The sequence below is a fragment of the Crocuta crocuta genome, unplaced genomic scaffold (assembly GCF_008692635.1).
Source record: "Crocuta crocuta isolate KB4526 unplaced genomic scaffold, BGI_CrCroc_1.0 scaffold26, whole genome shotgun sequence".
Classification (NCBI taxonomy): Eukaryota; Metazoa; Chordata; class Mammalia; order Carnivora; family Hyaenidae; genus Crocuta; species Crocuta crocuta.
The window spans coordinates 19966574-19988971 of record NW_027532249.1 but is presented as its reverse complement, the minus strand read 5'-3'; positions in this window follow the sequence as shown (position 1 = coordinate 19988971).

The following is a 22398-nucleotide window of genomic DNA, read 5'->3' as shown; positions in this document are numbered from 1 at the left end:
AGTAATACTCAGAGCCTGAAAATGTTAGATGCCTTAAGATCCTTACTCAGAAGTTAACATACTATCATTTTATTCTTATCTTCAAATTCTAATTTGTGAATAATTAAGGACCTAAGAGCCAAGCAACTGATAAGGAACACTAGTTCTGTCTTTGAATGCTTAAACTTTCTCCCTTTAATATATCATGACAAATTCTATCACTTTGGGTATTGTGGGCCAACCACTTAACAAGAGAATCAAAAGTCTTTGAGCTGCAGCTCATCAAATGAAAACTGAGCATGATGGAATTAAGAATAAACATCAACAAGGGAAAGAAAAACAATTATTTCTTAAAACTAAAATGTCTTTGTAGGGTAGATGGAGACAACCATTTGTTTTGAGTTGTTGTTTTTTATTTTCTCCCCCACCGGTCTCTATGTCTCTCTCTCCTTTCTCCTCTCTCTCTTTGTCTCTCTGTCTCTCTCTCTCTGTCTCTCTGTCTCTCCTCTTTCTCATACTATATTTGAAACGAAGGTTTTCAAGCCACTGGGCATCAGGCAATAAAGGGCAATCAGTAATTCCTGAGAAATAAAGTCAGCCCTACGACTGCTCCAGTTTACTGCCTTGAGAGTGTTTCCATGCTATGGCTTTGTAATGGGGAATTCCTGTAGTTCCAGCTAGATGCCTGAGTTCATAAAACAGAACTGAAAATCCGGGGCAACAAAGCCAACTGAAGTTTGTAAGATAGAAAAGTGCAAAAGAGAGCCACATAGGAACTCGAAATCTAACAGGGTCTCTTGGATATTCATCTGAGTCCTTGTTACCCCATGCACATGAGGAAACTACCTAACGCTGGGTAATACATGCCTGTGATGTGTCTGTCCCAATCCTGTGCTCAGTCTGGAGAATATCAATATTAACAGGATGTTGGGTAGAATACTCTGAAGGGTCTTGCCTCAGTTGTGGGGAACAATAAACCCTGTATTAAATGCTCTTCTGGTCCTACCTAACAGGTCTCAACCACAGAGATACAAGTGGATCAAATTATTTCTAAGTTGTTTAGCTGCATCTCAGAATAAATCTCATGAATATTTATGAATATAAAAATACCCAGCACACAACAATGTGAAATTCACAATGTCTACTACTTAGTCAAAAATCAGTAAGGATGGTAAGAAGCAGAAGACTATGACCCACAAGAGAAGAAAGATAAACCAGCTAAAGCCAATCAAGAAGTGACACTTGCTAGAATTAGCAGGCAAAGCCACTAAAAATAGTCATTCAAGCTGTATTCCTGGTATCCCATTAACTATGCAGAGATATAGACACTATAAAAATGACCCATTCTAATTTGTAGAGTTGAAAATTACAATATCTAAAATGTAAAACATGCTCAATGAGATAATTGCCAATGTTTCATTATGAAAGAAAGATTAATGAATTTGAAGATAACAAACATGAAACATACCAGAGAAAAGAGAATTAACCAATAATTTAAAAGTTAGAAATGAACTCTGGGACAACTTTAAACAACCTAATGTATGTATGTTTGAGTCCCCAAAGGGAGAGAACAAAAGAATATTTTAAGAAATAATGTCTGAAAACATTTTGAATTTGATAGAAACCAATGCAAAAAAGCTCAATGAATTCCAACCACAAAGAACATTAAGAAAAACACAAGTCACCTTGTAATCCAAATCTCCAAATGAATGATTAAGAAAAAATCTTAAAAGTAACAAAAGGGAGAAAAATTTTTAGAGAAAGAAACTTCAGGATTATAGCATATTTCTTTTCAGAAACAATACAACAAAGGAGATAGAAGTTCTGTCTGAAAATTCTGGCAGAAAAATTCTGACAGATAAGAAGATGTGAATTTAGAATTCTATACCCAGCTAACATAGATTTTAAATATATGGGACCAAAAAAAGCCACTTTTTATCCCCCAGATACACAAGCTTTGAAAGAATTCTTTATCAGAAGTCCCAGTCCCCACTATAAGAAACATTAAAAGGACTTTTTTCGATAGAATAAAAATGGCATACGATAGATCTCTACAAAATATAGATTCCCAAAACCTAACTACATTGATAAACATATCATATTTTTCTTGTTCTTTAAACCTTTTGAAAGGTATTTGATTATTTAAACAAAGATGCAATGTATTGCATGTTTAAAAGTAAAATGCATGACAAGAACAGCATCACACCAAAATATGGATGAATCTCCTAATACTTTTGCTGAGTGAAAGTGGCCAGACAAAATTATTTCATAAAGTGTGTTTATATTCAGATAAAACTCTAGAAAATGCAAATGAATCTATAGTGACAAAAAGGTCACTGAGGAAAATGAGAGGCAGCGGGTCAGGGTTACAACAGGGTATATTGAAGCTTTTGGAGGTAATGGAAATGTTTATTATTTTTATCCTGATTATGGCTTCCTAGGTGCATGCAATTATGAAAACTTACTAAATCAAACACACTAAATATATGGAGTCTATTATATGTCAACTCATCAATAAATAGATTTAAGAAAAAAGAAAAAGAAATGTTGAAGGTGGTGGATGATTGCTATGACCCCTTTTCCCTATTGTATATTTTTATATGGAACTCTATCCTCAAAGAGGAAAGCCTGTAATCAGAGAGCTTAAGTTGCTTGCCATGGAGTGTATGCTAATTATTGTTTGAAATAAATTAAATGCTAGTCATATGCCTAAAGAACAGTCCAGGGATCTGAACTCCCTTGATCTCACCGAGACAAGTGAATTTTCCAGGGTTTAACTCAATTAAATCAATTATTTAACAAGGTTTACCTCTTTTCTCTACTCCTTAGAGCAGCACTGCTACCTGGCAACCAAACTGTACATATTATCTTTATAATATACTGCTTTATTTGTATCCATTATCTCTACCTTGTTGAACACCCTCAACCTAAATAATCTAGTCAAATTATAGTAAATTGACTCTGTTCCTCATAACTCTTAAGACTACTGCTACTAATAATACTTTTGGCTGAACCAGCCCTTAGTCATGACATTAGGGAGGTATTAATTGGGAAATCATCACTAATCAATGAACACCTTTTTCCACATTGAAAATTAACATGCTAATGATGACAAAAACCCTTACATCAAAAAACATGAATTCATGGTGGAGACAGATTTATAAATGAGTATATATGGTAAAATTTGACAGGTGTTATGACAGTCCTGTATTTAGGGCACAGTTGGAGACATAAGAAAATAGTGGTTACTATTTCTTGAGATATTGTCAGAAAAAGCTTAAAAAACAGATGAGGGGCGCCTGGGTGGCTTAGTCCGTTAGGCGTCCGACTTTCGCCTAGGTCATGATCTCGCAGTTCGTGGGTTTGAGCCCCGCGTCGGGCTCTGTGCTGACTGCCGGCTCAGAGCCTGGAGCCTGTTTCAGTCTGTGACTCCCTCTCTCTCTGACCCTCCCCTGCTCACGCTGTCTCTCTCTCTCTCCTAGAAATAAATAAAAAATTAAAAAAAACCAAGAAAACAAAAAACAGATGAGATTTGATGGCCATTATTGAAGACCTTATGCTTGCCAGGTAGAAAATCAAAAAGTGGTCATTTTAGAAAGATAAATGAATATATACAAGCAGAATAGCAACTGACTTGTTTTCACAGTGAATGAAGACAGCCAGAGATGAAGCTGTTAAGTATTTAAGGGCAGATAATAGTAGGGGCACATTGTGGAGGGGTTTTAAATCATACACTTAAGATGTTATTCAGTTTTATGTTCCTAATTAATAATTACTTGCTCTCACTAAATTATTCTTGCCTTGTTACAATTATCCACAGTTTATTCAGGAATGTAACAATTTTTCTACTATTCTTTGTTAGGGACACGTTATCTAAGCCTTTACAAAATGTCTTCACATCTTAAATTCTGCTAAAACATTATATTGATACACAGCATCAATTTTTGCAAATTTCCAAAACTTACTTAATTACTAGTGTGGTTTAAGTCACATGAAACCAGTTGTAGTATAATCCAGGAAGACACCTTTCTGATAGTTCCCATTTTTGTCCTCTTTCATCTCAATATCAGCAAAGTCCTTCACATTTCAGGGATCAGGAGTTATATGGATTTTAGAATTAACATATGATAATAATGGCAAATTACAATTAACAAAAATATTAATATTAATCACTATGCACTGAGTCCTTGCTCTGTGATAAACAAAACGTGAAGTGTTTATATATTCTTTCCTTTAATTCTTATGACTAACCAGTAAGGTTGCCATTTCACTGATGAGCAAACTGAAGCTTCAAATTGTTAAGGTCATGTAGCTAGAGACTGGAGTGCAGCTCTGTCAGATTCTAAATAATGTCATAAAACATAAGGTTAATGAAATAACTGGTACCCTACTAAGCCAGAATAACTCATGTATTCTCAGGATATAATTTAGACCCTGCAAAGAATGTAATATGCCCAATTACTATCAACATTAAAATGGGAAAAGCAGTTTCATTATTAAATATTCTATTACTCCTTTAAAATTCAATCTACACAGACATTTTTAAAACAAAGTATACAAAGAGCATAATTTGAATTCAAATGTTAAGTGCTTCTGATTCTAGGGGAAGCATCAGAAGTTGTTTGGAATTCTTGAATGAATATCTATAAATTGGACATTTACATAAAAGAGGTTTATTTTTGAAGGCATATAATTTTGAATCTGCAGAGTTATACACTCTGTATATGTGCGTGTTTGTGTATAATGAATCAAATTGGAATGCTGTTACCTGTAAGAATAGGATCTGTCATCTTCAAGACTCAAATGTAACCCGCATACAAACTATTTAATTGAAAAAGAAAATAGTAACAGTGTGTTGCTTCTTTTTTTTTATGCGTCACATGGAATAAAATGTCAGAGAGTAACAAAAGGCTTTAGCAATTCTTCTTCTAATGACTTTAATGACAGATGCAAGGCTAAAGCCCTATGCAGCATTATGAAAATTTATCCCACATGCGCTTTAATTATATGTGCTAACTTTACAGACAAACCAGATTGTTCTCGCTGTCAGCATAGAGGATCAAATATAAATGTGAATGCATATGGCACGCTGTGTTGATTTTCCTAACAGCATTCAAACATACCACAAGTTTCCTACTTGACTTTCTTTAAGATTAACGATTAACCTTAGACCAGGATACTGATGAACAGAAGACAAAACTAAATTGTAATCTTTTTCTCACTTTAAAAAAAAAAAGGAATCATAGATTTTCTCTACATTTAATAATTGACATAATATTTAAAAAACATCATTAGCATGTTCATTTTCAGTCAGAAAGCTACCAAGGAACTGGTGGTATATGCAAAACTTTTATATAAGAAAAGGCCTTAATTCTTTACCTTTTTCTATATCCATGTTATTTGTCATATAACATTGCCTTTCCACTTGCTTTTGTGATCCTCTGCCTTCACCTGGAGCATATTTTTATGATACTCTGTTAAAAATGGTGAGGTAAGTGGGAGAGGCAAATCTACCTACATAAGGCCAATCTGTACTTGACCATCACACATATGAATGACTCTAGATAAGCCCAGACTAAGTTGTCAAACTACAGGTTTGTGAACTAAACAAATACTTATTGATTTGAGGCACTGGGCTTTGGGATGATTTACTGACCATAATTTTAGCAATAGATCATTGATTCATATTATCACTCTTTTGAGTTGAATTTTCAACTTCTGTTTAAAATATTTTACTGAATGGAGCTCTGCCTAATTGAAATCTTAACATTTCAACTTGATATTTTTCCACATTCTTACATCTAAAGAGTATTCATTAACTGTAAGGGATATTTGGTTTCACCACCAGATAGGTGTTCACAGGATACTTGATTCATTTAACCAGAATAACATCTCAGCAGGCTGGCATGGAAAATAGCCCACCAGTATCTTCTTATCCAATTAGTAGAAATATTAAATATATTTCTAAGTAAACTACCATTTCTAGCAAGATCCCAAGTCTTCTAACCTAATCACTGTTTCATGGGTAAATTTTCAGCCACATTCAATTCAAATATTTGGAATTTGAGAAATTGCCCCTGAGATCTGTAAGAACTACTAAACCTTAAAGTGACAATTTTCTGGAGTAGCTCTTGGTCTTACTGTGTTTAACGAACATTGGTATTCCAAAAATGCATGATCTTTCTGCCTACAACACACAGAGATTTGCAAACTGGTCCACAGGCCAAATCCTGCCTGCCACCTGTTTTTTGTTATTGTTGTTACTGGTTTTTAATTAAATTTTATTAGAATACAGCAATGCAGATTTATTTACATATTTCCCAAGGCTGCATTCATTCTACAATGAGAGTTGAATAGCAGAGACAGAGAATGACCTATCAAAACTAAAATATTTATTTTTTGACCCTACCTAGAAAAAGTTTGCTGTTTCCTGGCATGTGATGTCAAGTATTGCTTTAGTCTTAATATCTGTCATGCATTTATCATATTTTGCATTGATTTTACAAAACCCACTTATTATTTCCATGTATTTTGGTTAAAAATATACACTAGACATTTACATATTTTTATGTAAGTAAAGAACACAATCAAATGAACAGATGACAAATAGTGGCATTTCTACCCTTCACATTGTAGACCAAGTCCAAGTAACTCATTTGATTATTCAAAGTTCCCCATAACTTGGTCTAGACTACAATTGACTCATCATTAACCTTTTACTGTACCGTTCTTTAAAATCCTGCCCAACAGAGAAAAGTTTTCTGTTGATTTTCTACTTTATTATTTCTTTAATAAAATTAAAGAACCAACATTTACAAGTATAGTTTTTCTTGCTAATTCATTAATCTAACATTTTCAAATCTTCAAGTGCCAATTGCATGTTGATCTATAATGTAATTATACAATCATGTTTATTCCTGATGCCATATTTCAAGCAAAATCTGATTTTATAAGCAAGATATTAAATATTTAAGCCAATTATAATATTTAAATATATTTTGTATTCCCCCAGAAATAAGTAAACTGCTGGTTTCAGAGTGTTTAGTAAACTTTTTTGAATAAAAATGGTAGAAGAGTTCAAATCCAACTCTTCTTTACATTCAAACTGAGCACTAACTTAAGAGAGTTGAAAACAAGAGATACAAGGCCAAATATGACAGCTTGAAAATGAAAATTATGGATATGGAAGAACTATTTCATAGAACTGGCTAAAAAACAATATTAATATAGTAGATTCTAAGAAAAAAAATTCCTGTATTTTAATGAACATATATCAAGTATTCACAATGAATCAGATTTAATAATAATTTTATGTATATCTCAGTAAATGTGGAACTATAACTCTAGCATCAATTTCTAACATCATCATATCAAGCTATGGAGAAGAGCTATGCTTTATTTTTTCTGTTATTTATTTGGGAATATGTAGACATTATCAATAAATAGCATATCTAAAAACAGTTAAAGGATTTTTCTAAAGTCTTTGAACAAATTACAAAAACAAATTAGAGATGTAATTTTTGAATATGAGTTCATATTTAATTTATCATTACTAAAAATGTAACCACCATTCTCTAACCATTTTATCAAAAGCTGTCAGCTATCTGCCATTTCAGCTACTCTTGATAGCAGGGACAATTTTGTGACACAGTTTCACTATGTCATACCCAAATGACCTGAAATTGGGAAGAATTTAAATGGAGATTAAACATTTAAAGTACTTAAACCACCTTGGGGACTTGGGATTGAAAAATATTGAATTTTCATTGTTAGTCAAGTCACGAGGATTAATAGAGCACTCTGCTAAAAATAAAAAAAAAAAAGAAATTGAAATTCTGAACGTTTTATTTCCTACTATCAGAATCTTTTGAATATAAAAACCTGATATTTAAGTTCCATGAGGAGAGAAGGTGGTTTTCTAATCTTTTCAAAATGAGGCTAAAATTACTCCAAGAACAGTCTCTCTTGGGACATCTGTCTTCTCAAATAATCCTTTGTGCTGTTTAAAAGCAGAATGAGTTTCATATTTTCCAGATAGATATCAAATAAAAATTGCTAAATCACTAAAATTTGCTTTATTTGGTTTAATATTTTGCTAAAATGTTCCAACTGAAATTTCTTATATCATACTCTTATTTATAAATCCTTTAAAATCAGTATAATTTTGCCTCATTACTGGAAAGGAAGTATTATATCAGTTTGGATTAGAAAAGCATGTGTGTGGCTTAATTACTTTCTAGTACAAGAAATATTTAAGAAAAATAATTTTAAAAAGAAAAGAATAAAATGGACAATACTAGACATAAAGAGGTATTCATTAAAATACATTTGTTAGCATTTATGGCACAAATGCAAAAATTAGTTTTTGGTATTTCTATCACTTAGGATAGTGACTAGCAAGTAGTAACTATTAAAGTAAAATTTATTGAGTAAGTGATTTAATTCATCAAGTCTTTGTGTGCTCCCTCAAAATGAAGGAAAATAAAAAGTCTGAATGTGGAAAGGAAATTATTACTGATAAATCTGCCTTTTGGGAGAGCCTTAGCATTAAAATTTCAGCATCATAAAAGGCTGGATGATGAAATATTGTGAAATTCATTTTGTTGGGTATTAGAAATTCAGGCAGAGATAAACTTGGGATAAAGTTTTAGCTTAGCAGGACACAAGACTGAGCGGTGTCTGAAAATGTAAGGAGGAGCTGAAAGTAAATTGCATGAGAAGAAGAAAAGGAACAAGATAAAGATGGGGAGTAAAAAAGTAAAAGTGGAAAGATATAACACTTGTCCACTTCTGAAAGTGAGCTTCATGAATTGCAAGAGAATTTGTAATTCAATTACAAAATGTTTAAAATCTAATGTTGTTTAGGAGAAGGAAAATGGATTGTTACCTTCCCAGTTTCAACCTACCAAAAACCAAAAGCAAAAACCCACTACATTTTATTTTCTTTGGAGAGTTAGTGCTTTTGTTAAAAAGACAAATATATCAGTCATTAGTCATATTCATTGACTGCTTTAAATTTCCTGTGAAATCAAAGAGTAACCAAATAAATGAATTTATTCTATATTTTTGACATAAAGTGTATATTTAGACTGACATATTGTCCATAGTCTAGGTTGATTTGCAGAATGCCCCACCACCTCCCAAGAGGAAATACCTGTGTTTTGTTCATATTAGAGAGATGATTATATATTTTGTTTATTGAAGATTCTATTTTGGTAACAAAAGAAAAAAATAAAAACTATATCAGGAGGGGGCAAGATGGTGGAGAAGTAGGGAGCTCCGTACATTGCACTCGCCCCCATATCTCAACACGGAAAAGATCTGAAGCCACAGAAAACCTTACAGAATCCAAGAGATTGGGAGAAAAAGGACGCAGAATCCACATAGAAAGCCTTCTAACGTGAGTGCATATTGGGGAAGATAAAATTGGGCCAGGATCAGAGACTCAGAGGGACGGGGGTGATCCCCCACTGAGGGGAGTGAGAGGGGAAAGAAAGAGGCTGAAACTACTCAAGACACAATCCCTGTCGCTGGGGAACAGAAAAAACTCAGCTCGGGGCACAGAAGGACCATGTGCCCCAAATCCCTGCGTGCCAGGTCCCTGCGCACCAACTCGTCCCACAGGGGCCACGGACTGACTGCTCCTTTGTGCTCCTGGCTCGGCTAGATCCCTAGAGGGGAGGCGAAGGGCTTAAAACTGGAGATTTGCCCACAAGCTCATGTTTCAGGTGACGAGACACAGAGGGAACAGGTTTCCCCCTCTCCAGTGGACCCGAGGCACCCCCCCAGGCAAACCCCCATCCTTGCTTGTCAACCTGACCTGCAGGAGAAGGGAGCAGTGATTTTCGCTCCATTCCCAGGGCTAGGCAAGAGGCTTGGAATTGCCCTGAGGGGATCGCCTACAAGGTTGTGTCTACGGCAATTTCAGTAGGGCGCGTGGACTGGGATTTGGAAACTAGGCCTGGCCTGGGTTAAAGAGTGTGACCCACTTTGACTGCACCCTGGCACGGAGAGTTTACACAGCCAAAAAAAGTGAGGTACAGCTCTTGGTTCAAGAAGGGCCTGGAGCGCCGCCACTCTCCTCCCCAGGATCACCAAGGAAGAACTCCCTACTGATACATTGGATCAAACCATGCCCATCACTGATAGAGAGCTGCCCTCCTCTTTTTTTTTTTTTCTCTTTTTTATGGAACACTGACCTGATTAATTCTGGTCACCGGCTTGCTTAAACAGTCACATTTAGTCCATTCTGTAGATGTAAATTCTATACCTACCTACCTTTTCATCTCTTTCTCTCAAGAGTAATTAGACTATATAGTTTCTCTGGATAACATCAGCGTCCTTCTCTCACCTCTCCAACCATATTCCACCCTTTAACTCTTTGAAAAAAGCTTCTTATCACTTCTGCGTGTTCATTCTATTTCCAATTTTGCCTCATCCCTGCCCTGTCTTCTCTCTATTTCTCTATGATCTTCAACGATCACTGTATACACCGGCTATTTAATTGTAGCTGGAAATCTGGTTATATGCTTTAAATTGTTCTTTGTCCATCGGTTTTCTTCTTTTATCCTTTTCTTTTCTTCTTTTTGACTTTTTATGTATTTTTTTTTTCTATTATTCGCCCTCCCTCCTCCGTCTTTTCTTTTAACTTTTTCGTTTTCCCACTCGGTTTGCATGTTTGCTGGATTTGGCTGTGCATTTCTGTGCCTCTGCTCCCTGTGTGTTTGTCTGTCTGTTTTCTTCTCCAGGGCTACATCAAGAAAAAAGCCAAAGTACACTTGGTGGAGAGTCAGAAATATNGTTCTTTGTCCATCGGTTTTCTTCTTTTATCCTTTTCTTTTCTTCTTTTTGACTTTTTATGTATTTTTTTTTTCTATTATTCGCCCTCCCTCCTCCGTCTTTTCTTTTAACTTTTTCGTTTTCCCACTCGGTTTGCATGTTTGCTGGATTTGGCTGTGCATTTCTGTGCCTCTGCTCCCTGTGTGTTTGTCTGTCTGTTTTCTTCTCCAGGGCTACATCAAGAAAAAAGCCAAAGTACACTTGGTGGAGAGTCAGAAATATCACTATGAGTAGGAAAATAAAATAACCAAGGCCTCAACAAGAGAGACCAAGAGATACCATTCAAAAACACTTTCTGAAAGGATAGGCCCCGGACAGTCAAAGAGTCTTCCTGGGTACAGCAGAGCTCCCAGGTGCAGAGAGCATAACAAGTCTTTAAAACTAAAAAGAGATAGAAAGCTAACCAAAATGACAAAATGAAAGAGCTCTCCTCCAAAGAAATCCCAAGAAGAATTGACAGGTAATAAACTGCTCAAAACAGATATAAGCAGCATAACTGAAAAATATTTTAGAACAATAATCATAAAATTAATAGCTGGGCTTGAAAGAAGCATAGAGGACATCAAAGAAACTATGGCTACAAACAACATGGAGCATAAAAATAGGCATGATGAATTTAAAAATGCGATAAATGAGATACATAATAAATTGGAGGTGTCCAATGCACGGATTGAAGAGGCAGAAAGGAGAATCAGTGATTTAGAAGACGCCATTGTAGACAAAGAAGAAACTGAGAAAAAAAAAAGAGACAAACTGATCCAGGAACATGAAAGAAGAGTTCGAGGGCTCAGTAATAACGTCGAAACCAACAATATCCGTATCATAGGAATCCCAGAAGAGGAAAAGAGGGAAAGGTGCTGAAGGAGTCCTGGAACAAATCATAGCAGAGAACTTCCCCAAGCTGGGGAAGGAAGTAAACATTGAAATACAACAGGCAGAGAACTCCTCTCAGACATAATTTGAATCGATCTTCTGCACGGCATATCATAGTAAAACTGGCAAAATATAAGGACAAAGAGAGAATGTTGAAAGCAATTAAGGAGAAAAGGGCCCTAACATACAAAGGGAAACCTATCAGAGTGGTAACAGACCTATCTACTGAAACTTGGCAGGCCAGAAAGGAATGGCAGGAGATCTTCAATGTGATGAACAAAAAAATATATACAGACAAGAATCCTCTATCCAGCAAGCCTGGCATTCAGAATAGACAGAGAGATAAAAGTCTTTCCAAATAAACAAAAATTGAAAGAATTTGTCACCACTAAACCAGCCCTACAAGAAATCCTGAGGGAGACGCTCTGAGGGAAGTTTTCCAAGGAAGGAATATGCCAGAGACACCACCACAAGCAGTAATCCCACAAAGGACACAAAGACTTTAAACCCACATATTTCAATAATAAGGAATGTAAATGGGCTGAATGCTCCAATGAAAAGACATAGGGTAGCAGAATGGATAAAAAAACAAAATCCATCTATTAGCTGTCTACAATAAACGCATTTTAGACTGGAAGATACCTTCAGATTAAAAGTAAGGGGATGGAGAAATATATATCATGCTACAGGAAATCAAAAGAAAGCCAGAGTAGCTATACTTATATCAGGCAAACTGGACTATAAATTAAAGACAATAACAAGAGATGAAGAAGGGCATTATATAATAATTACAGGGTCTATCCATCAGGAAGAACTAACAATCATAAATGTCTATGCACTGAATATGGGAGCACTTAAATATTTAAAACAATTAATCACAAACAGAAACAAGCTTATAGATAAGAATGTGCTAATAGCAGGGGACTTTAATACTCCGCTTACAAAAATGGATAGATCAACCAGACAGAAAATCACTAAAGAAAAAATGGACTTGAATGACTCATAGGACCAGATGGATCTGACAGATATAAATTTGAACTCTACATCCTGAGGCCAGGTAATTCACTTTCTTCTCAAGTGCACATGGCGCATTCTCCAAGATAGATCACATACTGGGACAAAAAGCAGCCCTCTAAAAATATAAAAGTATTGAGATCATACCATGCACACTTTCTGACCATAATGCTTTGAAACTTGAAATCAATCACAGGAAGAGGTCTGGAAAACCTCCAAAAACATGGAGGTTAAAGAACACCCTACTAAAGAATGAATGGGCCAGTCAGACCATTGGAGAAGAAATTTAAAAATATAGGGAAACAAATGAAAATGAAAACACAGCAATCCAGACTCTATGGGATGCGGCAAAGGCAGTCCTAAGAAAAAAGTACATTGCACTCCAGGTGTATTTCAAGAGATTAGAAAAACCGCAAATCCAAAATCTAACAGCTCACCTAAACGAAGTAGAGGCAGAGCAACAAGAATGCCCTACACCCAGTAGAAAAAGGGAAACAGTAAAAATCAGAGCAGAAATAAACAACATAGAGACCAAAGAAACAATTGAACAGATCAATGAAACCAAGAGTTGTTTTTTTGTTTTTTTTTTTGGAAAAATAAACAAAATTGACAAACCTCTAGCCAGGCTTCTCAAAAAGAAAAGAGAGAGTACCCAAATAGACAAAACCATGAATGAAAACGGATTTATTACAACCAACCCCTCAGAAATACAAGCAATTATCAGGGAATACTATGAAAAATTATATGCCAACAATTTGGAAAATTTAGAAGAAATGGATAAATTCCTAAACACACACTCACTACCAAAATTCACATGGGAAAGATAGTAAATCTGAACAGACCCATAACTAGTAAAGAAATCGAATCAATTATCAAAAATCTCCCAACAAATAAGAGCCCTGGACCTGATGGCTTCCCTGGGGAATTCTACCAGACGTTTAAAACAGAATTAATACCAATTCTTCTCAAGCTATTCCAAAAAATAGAAATTGAAGGAAAACTCCCGGACTCATTTTATGAAGCCAGCATCACTCTGATTCCCAAGCCATACAGAGATCCAACAAAAAAAGAGAACTACAGGCCAATATCCTTGATGAATACGGATGCAAAAATCTTCTACAAGATACTTGCAAATCGAAACCAAGAGCACATAAAGAGAATTATCCACCAAGATCAAGTGGGATTCATTCCTGGGTTACAGGGCTGGTTCAACATTCGCAAATCAATCAATGTGATACATCACATCAACAAAAGAAAAGATAAAAACCACATGGTCCTGTCGATAGATGCAGAAAAAGCATTTGACATATTACACCATCCCTTTTTAATAAAGACTCTCGAGAAAGTCGGGAGAGAAGGAACCTACTTAAACATCATCAAAGCCATCTATGACAAGCCTTCAGCTAACATCATCCTCAGCGGGGAAAAAATGAGAGCTTTCCCCCTGAGATCAGGAACACGACAGGGATGTCGACTCTCACCACTGCAGTTAACATAGTGCTGAAAGTCCTAGCATCAGTCATCAGACCACAAAAGGCAATAAAAGGCATCAGAATTGGCAAAAAAGTCAAACTTTCACTTTTCGCAGACGACATGATACTCTACATAGAAAACCTGACAGACTCCACCAGAAGCCTACTAGAACTGATCCAAGAATTCAGGAAAGTTGCAGGGTACAATATCAACATACAGGAATCAGTTGCAGTTTTATACACCAATAATGAAGCAACAGAAAGAGAAATCTAGAAACTGATCCCATTCACAATTGCACAAAAACCCATAAAATACCTCAGAATAAACCTAACCAAGGATACAAGAGATCTGTGTGATGAAAACTATAGAAAACTTATGAAGGAAATGAAGAAGACACAAAGAAATGGAAAAACATTCCATGCTCATGGATTGGAAGAATAAATATAGTTAAGATGTCATTACTACCCAAAGCAATCTACACATTCAATACAATTCCAATCAAAATTGCACCAGCATACTTCTCAAAACTGGAACAAAGTATCATAAAATTTGTATGGAACCANGGGAGGGAGAGAGGCAAACCATGAGAGACTCTTGAATGCTGATGACAAACTGAGGACTGATGGGTGTGGGGAGGAGAGGGGCTGAGATGGTCATAGAAGAGAGTACTTGTGGGGATGAGCACTGGGTGTTATATGGAAACCAACTTGACAATAAACTATTAGTAAGAAAAAAAAATAAAGATGCTAGGTATAAAATAAATAATAAATAAATAAATAAATAAATCTATATATATTGGAGGAAAATCATATGATTTTGTCAAAATATGTCATACACTTGGAATACTGTTGAGTTTATTGTTACTATCCTTATTATGCTCTGTTCTTACAGACAGATGTTTAACTTTAAGTCACTTTTGTCATCTAGATTTATAAAATGATAAAATAAAGGTCATTAGACAGCACCTACTCTACCACTGCATTTCACACAGGACAGACTATAAACCAAGATGAAGACAAAAGTGGAAACATAATGGTACTAGAATCTAGGTATATCTTAAGTTGAATTTGCTTTGCTTTGTTCTTTGTTTATTATAACATTGTTATGGGTTGAATTCCAGGTTTTTTTAAAGATATGTTGAAGTTCTAAACACCAGTGAATTATTTTATTTGGAAAGAGTGTCTTTGAAGATATAATCATGTTAAGATGAATTTTTAGGTTAGGTACTAATTCAATATGACTGGTGTTTTTATAAGAAGTGGGAAATTTGAACACAAACACATACTGGAGATTGCACTGATGGAAGAGGCAGGGTTGGAGTGATGCATCTGTAAATCAAGGAATATCGGTTAGTGATGATTTCCACCAGAACCTAGGAAATGGCAAGGAAAGATTCTCCCCTACAGGTCCCAAGTGGACCATGGTCTTATGGACAGAGGTTTCAGACTTTAAGCTTCCAGACTGTGAGATAATAAATTTCTGTTTTTTTAAGCCACCCAGATTATGGTATTTTGTTAAGGTAGCTCTCTGAATCTGATACAGAATTTGGCACCATAAAGTAGGTGCTGCTCTAAGATATGTCTAAAAATGTAGAAGTGGCTTGAAATTGAGTCAGAGTAATGGCTGGAAGAATTTTGAGACATTTACTAGAAAAAGTCTAGGTTGCCTTGAACAAACTGTTGGTAGAAATATGGATGATATAGGCAATTCTGTTGAGGACTCAAAAATAGCAAAGAAGAGCAACAGAGAAAGGTTTTATTGTGTTAGAGAATATGGACAGGGTACTGCTATAAATATGAATATTAAAGATACTTCTGGTGAAGTCTCAAAGTACTGAGGAATCTGTTAGTGACCACTAGAGGAAAAGTGATCCTTGTAAAGTGCAGAGAATTTGGCTGAATTGGCTTCTTGTGCTAGCTGAAAGGCAGAGCGTATATGCAATGTACTTGGATATTTAGCAGAGGAAATTTCCAAGCAAAGTGTGGAAGGTGCAATCTTGTTTCTCCTACTGTTTATAGTAAAATGTGAGAGGAAAAATATGAATTAAGGAAGGAATTGTTAAGCAAAAGAAACCACCATTTGTTGATTTGGAAAATTCTTAGCCTGTTTAGATAGCATGCCCTGGAAACACGTCATGATTATAGCTGGACAAACCTTAGCTAAAGTTACCAGCTTTGGGGTGCCTGGGTGGCTCAGTCAGTTAAGCGGTTGACTTTGGCTCCAGTCATGATCTCAGTTTGTGAGTTTGAGCCCCACATTGGGCTCTGTGCTGACAGCTCAGAGCCTGGAGCCAAGAGCCTGTTTTGGATTCTATGTCGCCCTCTCTCTCTGCCCCTCTTTTCCCCCTCCTTTCTCTCTCTCTCTCAAAAATAAATAAACATTTTTTTAAAAAAGAGAGAGAGATCAGGTTTGTGGCTCATGGATCCATTCACCCTTTTCAGCAGAAGCCAGAAATAGTGATGCAGTTATTCAGGAAAAGTACATAGAGGACTCTTGTCTGATGGCTTGGACTACCATGAGTTGCAGGGGAGACTGACAAGTTTTTTGAGACCTTTGTATCTGCAAAAGCACCTCAGTCTGGTGCTTTTGAAATGAGACAAAATGAAGGCAACTCACTTGCAAAGTAGAGTGATGAATGTACAGGCTTGCACTGCCTTGTGTGCAAGAGGGTAGAGCTGCAGATCCTCAGGACTAGAGAAGGAAGAAACTGCACAGGATTATTCGGAGGTCTGGAAATCTAAAAAAAATGTGCTTAATGGGGTGCAAACTTGCTTTAGATGAGTGAGTCCTTTATTACCATTTTCTCCCCTATAAAATGAGAGTGTTCATTCTATGTTTGTCCTGCTATTGTATTTTGGAAACAGATAACTTTTTTTGGGTTTCACAAGTCCACAGATAGAGTGAAATTTTGCCTCAGGAATAAACATATCTATAGTCTCACCCATGCCTAACTTAATATGATTTATTATATGGGTTTTGGGATCTTCTGGTTTTGAGGTAACTATACTTAGGTAAGTTTGTGTGTGTGTGTGTGTGTGTGTGTGTGTGTGTGTCTTTATCTTAGTTGATACTGGAATGGGTTAAGACTTTGGAGATATCAAGATGGAATGTATTTTGCAAGTGAGAAGTACATGAATTAATTACTGTTCATTTTTATTTAATTGAACGTATTAACTACTTCTTGATCTTAAATCTTTCTGCCAATACAGAAAATTTCACCCTTAAATGTGTTTAACAACACAAGAACATATATCTGACCCTTTTATACTGGAAATATTTCTATTATAGTCCTTTGCTCTTATATTCCAGTCTTTACTATTTACTATCTGGATTTTCTGGAGTGCCGTTCTTTTGGGATTTCACCTTATTCACATTATGGACTTTTTTTTTTAAATCATTGGATCCCCATTTTAGGGAGTTCACACCTTCCTCACATTTACTATCTCATTGTTGTAGGGTCTATCTTCTAATGGCTTCCAGAGAAAGAGAAGATGGCAGGTGGATACGCCAAACATTGATAAGAAAAGCCAAACTACTATTGGTGTTTAACATAAAGATTTTCTATAGATCAGACTTTGCACAGTTGTAGGAAATGACGGAGCACCCTCTGTAAGCTAGTGTTTCTCCATCTACTTTGGGGCTTAAAGTCACTGGCAGTCAATTGCGTTGGCAGTTGAGAAGGCAAGTTGAATGTGCAGAACAAAGATAAACTGAAACCCAGGGCGTAACTGGAACATGCAAGGGCATAAGAGGATTGGCTTTTGTTACTTCCTACCTTGATTCTGCAGATGGCTTGTGGAAGAAATTATTTCCCATTACCATACAGATACATATGCACTTGCCCTTCCAAGTCTAGTGCACAATGCTTCTTGTGGCTAATATTAACGCAAAGCCCTACAGGAAAGGAAATACTGAAACATTTAGTTGGATTTTGAGTATAATGGAGGGAAACACACATATTCACATGTACAATATAATGTTTAACCTTCAGGATACTTTGTGTATGGATTCATCATTCAGCATGGCTTTCATCAGCTGATGTCATTTTACTGAAATGTGGACAGGGCATACTTAGGTAGTAAGGGAGTTGTAATAAAAGAGTTAGTGACAAAGCGGAAAGGATTTTCCTTCCTTCTAAAGGTCTGCTGCTCAGATGAGGGCAAATTTGGTTTGATTGCCCTTCATGGAAGCCAATTTAAATTTTCTTACATTTTTATCATTTAAGTCATTTTGTGAGGGCTCTTTGGCTTTTAAAAAAATAATAGTTATTAATTCTGTGTAAATGTTTTGTGGAATATGAATTCAAAGTTAATAGAGTAAGGGATACTTGAAATTTCAGAACTATAACAAACCAGTGCTTATCAGAATCTATTGCTCTATCTAGAGTTTCAGTTTAATGAGCATACTAACATTTCAGCATCCATTACACACTGAAAAAAGTTTTCAATAATTAAGGATAATTGGCAATAGAAATAAAATGAGCAGATGAAAATGACTCTGCATTAGACTCTGGCAGCCTGCTCTTTTAGTGTATGCTGGAAAAGGAGAAGGGAGGATGAGAGCTTTCAGTAGCAATCCAAATTGGTCAACTGTGTCATTATTTTGCACTTTTTTCCATCACACTCGGTATTTCAGCTTCCATTTTAAAATTATTTTATAAAGTTTCTTCAAATTTCCCACAAAACACTATTCTTGAGATTAAACACCAAATTATGACTATATTTAATGATTATGCAGTGTCATTTTGTATCAATTAGCTTTAATTTGTAGTGTCATTTAAGAAGCCAAGTCATTTTGAACAACCTACTTAATACAGAACTCCATTGTTTATTATATTTTCCAATACAATATTATTAAACCTAACATGATTTCATTACGGTGATTTTTGTCATTCAAAAATAATCTTGCAAATGGCATATATGAGGCTTTATTTTACATTGGTGCCTGTTGGAAGGAGTGATATCTTTCATGTCATTTAAAAAGTGCTAAGAAGTCACTGGGTGTTATATGGAAACCAACTTGACTATTTGTAAAACATAAAAAAAAATGCTAATAAGTTATACTTCAGTCTATTTGACTTAATTTAAAACCAGACTAGATATTTGTTTATGTTGGGTTTATTTCTGAATGACCTATAGCGTTTTTAATACAAATATTTGGTAATTCCAATTAAAAATAGTATTTTTAATATACTTTCCCGAGTATTTATAAAAATACTTGTAAACACAAAGCACATGCAGGCACATGCACACACAGGCATGCAAAAACATATGCAGGGCTTCTGGGTGGCTCCATTGGTTGACAGTAGAACTTAAGCTCAGGTCATGATCTCTTAGTTTGTGGATTCAAACCTAACTCAGGCTCTGTGCAGACCACTCAGGGCCTGGAGCCTGCTTTGGATTCTGTGTCCCCCTCTCTCCCTGCCCCTACCCTTCTCACTCTTAGTTTTTCTTTCTGTCTCAAAAATGAATAAACATTAAAAAAAAAAGAAAATGACATGTTTAGGACATGCATATACATAAGAACACAGGGACACAAATGTACTCACATATGTGTATGTTCTTACACATAAAACAGATACACATTAAAATGAACATTCACAGGGGTGCCTGGGTGGCTTAGTCGGTTAAGCGTCTGACTTTCATTTAGGTCATGATCTCACGGTTCGTGGGTTTGAGCCCCGTGTCGGGCTCTGTGCTGACTGCAAGTTCAGAGCCTGGAGCCTATTTCAGAGTCTGTGACTCCCTCTCTCTCTGACCCTCCCCTGCTCACACTGTCTCTCTCTCTCCCAGAAATAAATAAAAAATATATTTAAAAAAAATGAACATTCACAACACTACCACTACTGGGAGCTAAGCCTGAAGGAAATTATTACTTGAGTTTGGGGGGAATTATATCAACTCCTTTAAAATGGGTACTCTTGTTTGCTTTTTTTGATACAAAGTGAATGGAAAAAGGAGGAAGTGGGGAGGGGAGTATTAGAAGGATATTGTAATGATTCAGAAGGAAGAAGGTAGTAGCCCAAACAAAATGCTGATGTATCAGAGAGGAGATGAAGAAATTTGATTCTAGGTACTTTGGAGAAATAGTGCACCTCCTCCATCCCAGTATGATTTAATGGGAAAGACACCTCATATCTGTGTTGTTCTTCCCTAGAACCTCAGTCTAACCATGAGAAAACCTCAGACCAACAGAGAGGGACATTAAGAAACAAACAAACAAAAAAAAAACACTTGACTAATGTTCCTCAACAGTCATAGAAAACAAAGAAACACTTGAGAAACTGTCACCAGCCTGAGGAAATTAAGGTCAGTGATGATTCAATTCAAGGTGAGATCCCAGATTGAATCCTGGAAGGGAATAATTGCATTACTATAAAATCTGATATAATTCATATAATTGGGTTTAATTAATATTATTGTTCCAATGATGATTTTAGTTTCAATAAATGGACTGTGATAATGTCAGGTATTAATATTCAGGGAAATAGGTGACAGGATATAAAAGAAATATATCAACTGGTTGTGACTTATGTAAATCTAAAATTTCTAAATTAAGAAGAAATCTTTTATGTAATGACAGGACTCACCAAGATAATTTGCTGTGTGATATAAAAGAAACAAAAAATGATGTTAAGGGTGACTCTAAGAATTTTAGCCTAATTACAGAATAAATTTCTTTTCACATTATGAAATGATTTGCCTTTTCCAGGTAATTTTTAAGATTTTCTTAGATTGAAGTCATAGCAGAGAAAATAAGAACACTAAAAATTAGAAGAAGAAAAGAAGAAATATATAGAAAGATGTCAAGAAAAGAAAAAAAAATATTTGGAGGATTAAACATGAGAAAGATAAAATCAGAGTAAGGACAGTTGGGGAAAACAGAAAAGAAAGGATTAATAGAAGTGTTACTGAGATTTATGGATTATATAAATTTAAATGTTTATCAGGAAAAGAAAATATGCATCACAATTCTAAAAATAAATAGGTACGGAAATGTATGCCAAATATTCAAATAAGGTGATGTGATAGCACGTAATTGGCTGTAAAGAATGCTTTGGTTACTGAGAGTTTGAGCAGAAAATATATATTTTCTCTGTGATGTGTCAAAAAAGGAGTGAGCCTTGTAATAATCAAGAAATGAACACTTCAAATAAAGTGTAAATCCTTAAGAGTGTAGCTAACAGGGTGTATATGAGGAGAGAATAAAGGTCAACATGATTATAGCATGGAAGAAGATGTATAGGGGAATATGAGAATGAGTTACATGGGTAAGTAGGTACTAATCATGGTTATTGATCCTTATAAAAAAAGGTAATTGAGTTTTTAAAGTGCAATTGTAAACCTTTAGAAAGTTTTTAAATAGGAAAGAGGCATGATCTGATTTATAACTTTTAAATGAATACTTAGTGAAGAATGGAATTTGAGGGAGCAAAGGAAGAAGACAACTTAAGAAAAAGATAGCAAAGAAGCTAAAATTTGTAAGCAAAAACAGTATGCATACATGCACACATATTGAAAAGAGTTAAAAAGAAGATTGGTATTGATAAAATCAAAGTCATGGACTAGCAGAAACTATTAGCATTCATCAAATGTTTAATGTGCTTCCTTACATTTACCTTCCTACTTACCTGTTTAATGAAGTTGGCCTGTGAAAGTTGTTTTGGCCAGATTCCTCTGAGCATAAGTGAAGTATGATTGTTTTTGGTTTGAAGCAGATAAGGGATAATATGTTCTTCATTTGCTCTCATCTCCATTATGATAACCTCGAGGCAAGTTTTCCATATGGTGCAGCCACCAAGCAAGTGAGCCACCAGAACACCATCAGACTCTATCTAACTGACAAATAAGTAAATCTATATTGTGTTAAGTCACAAAAATTTAAGAGTTTATCAGTTTGAATGGCTAACATTAATTATTATAATTAATACATGAACCAATTAAAATTATGTTTCTAAAACTAATGAATGACTTGAGTCAGTCAGAGCTTATGATACCATTCTTAAGAGTAAAAACTGATATGAAACCATCCGTATACCATGACCCAAAATACATTAAAGTGAAGTGCACATAATCAAAATAACTGACAAATTATACCAACATGGTAATTATGTTTATTGCTGGACAGATTATTTTATTTTTACACATTACTTTGTATTCATTCATTCTCTCTCTCTCTCTCTCTCTCTCCATATATATATATATATATATATATATATAT